Here is a 2,043-nt window from a genome sequence, read left to right on the forward strand (position 1 = left end):
CTGCATAAGTGATACAATGGTTCACATCCAACATGCGATCTGTTGACAGCAGACCAGCGCAATATTAGATTTTAGTAGACCGTTCGCTGCGAATTACAGACCCAGCGCGTGCATGCTCAAACTATGCTTCAAAGTGACGGCACGATCTCCCGCCATCAACGCGAAAGTCTAGTGTACAATCGAATAAATGTCTCCATTAATGTCGGTTCTCACACGCAGCGAAGCGCGGATGTAACGCTGCTCACGTGTCATGAGCTACTTTTCGTCTGCCATGAGCAAGAGTTTTGTCGATGCGGTATACAAAGCTGGTGTCTAATCCCGTCAGCACGCGCTTAGCGCAAGGTCAGTGCTATGCCTGTAGCGCTCCGCTGCATGTGTGGACAGGCCTTATTCACACGAGGGAGAAATCCCGGGGATTTCTCCCTGACACGCGCATCCCACGACGAAAACGTCAGGCTTTGCGATGTGCAAAAGCCTCGCGTTTTCATCTCGTGATGCGAGCGTGCCGGGGAGAAATCCCCGGGATTTCTCCCTCGTGTGAATACCCCTTTATGGTCAAGCGATCTTGCCAGGGTCTGCGAAACACACACACAAAAAGAAATAAGCCATAGGTAGAACTGGTGTTTCGCTCGATACGATTGAATATGAGGTCTCGGTGCTGCATAACAAAATCAGCAACCATGGTGCCAAAAAGAATAGAGCATGGCGCGCGCTTTGCAAGCTAGAGAACGCGCTCAAAATAAAACACTTTCTGAAGCCGCAGTTAATAAATACACCATAAACAGAAGCACTTCGAGCTCCCTTGACTTGTGACTTCAGAACAGATCAAGTGCAGTGCTTCAGTACCGCGAATCCAAACCGGATCCCGCCATGATCGGAGACGACACAAGGCGACCAGCCTCCGACGAAGGCTGTATTTCGATTTTCAACTTACTAAAGAGGTTCTTTTCAAACAAAGACGCTTCCCATTTTCCCGACCGACCCCAAGGAGCAAAGAATGCGGGGTAGGGGATTGGGGGGGAGGGGGCAGTGCGCGCAGAAGATAATCTCTTTTCCCGCTCCCACTATTAAAGTGAACTAGAGGAGGGGTAGTGAGATCAGGCGCCGAGGCGCGCCATGCATTGCTGTGAAACGGCGCGCGTGGAAAGGTCCCGGATGTACGCGGTGGCGCTGCGGACGTAGTGGCTGTAGGATCCGACCGCCTCCGAGCGTTCCGAAGGCCCTGGGTGAGAAGAATTGGCTTGCATTTTTGGCAGCTCGAAGTGGCCCCCATTCTGAACCGCTTTTTATCCCGTGTTCCGTGTCTGCTGTCGTTTATGGTCATTGAAGTGCCATGCCGAATCGACGTCGACAACGCCACTACTTCGCTCCGGGGTGCCAGAGGGGCTATCAGCTGGCGGAAAGGTGAGCAGCCGTAGCTGTTCGCAGTGCCTTAGGAGGAAGAGCAAGGAAAAGTTTGGGAACGGAACTTGCATCGCCAGGATAAGCTCCTGGACGAAACGTGTTCGGTGTGTGAGCTTCATTTCGACCGATCGTTTATTACGCGAGACTTCGTTCACATTATAAACGATGAAGAGGTGCGCATTCCGCGCGGAAAGCCGCAGCTCTTGCCGGGCGTTGTACCGACAATGCTTCCGAATGCTCCGAGCTACTGATCAAAGAAAGCGTCACAGCCAAGGCCCACGAGAAAGTGAAAAAACGCCGATGCTTCTTCAGTTGACGGTAAAAAAAAAAAAGGCCACACACTGCCTCTCCAACTGCCTGCAGCAGCACTGCCAGCACCACACCGGCTGCAGCCGGTACCGGGGCGTTTAATGAAGCCTGTATGCCCGAAGAATACTCCACGCTGCGTGTCCCCTCCGAGTACTGGAGGAGTCGTCACCGAGCTCCGAGCCTCAGTGGTTTCGTGTATTGTAAACTTAAAATGTGTGACAATTAAGTTTTATCCGAGAGAGTAGTGATTTGTTCACGAGACAGCATGCCTGGTGTTGTATACACTGTTCATCTTTGTGGCTGAAGGAGGACGCGTCGTCAGCTGCGAGG

At 52.3% G+C, this 2,043-nt stretch overlaps 1 pseudogene; it reads left to right on the plus strand.

Moving 5' to 3' along the window:
- Nucleotides 1-1,177: 1,177 nt before the first annotated feature.
- Nucleotides 1,178-2,043, plus strand: LOC115326154 (annotated as a pseudogene).

The sequence above is a fragment of the Ixodes scapularis genome, unplaced genomic scaffold (genome assembly GCF_016920785.2).
Source record: "Ixodes scapularis isolate PalLabHiFi unplaced genomic scaffold, ASM1692078v2 PGA_scaffold12__126_contigs__length_90152505, whole genome shotgun sequence".
Lineage (NCBI taxonomy): Eukaryota > Metazoa > Arthropoda > Arachnida > Ixodida > Ixodidae > Ixodes > Ixodes scapularis.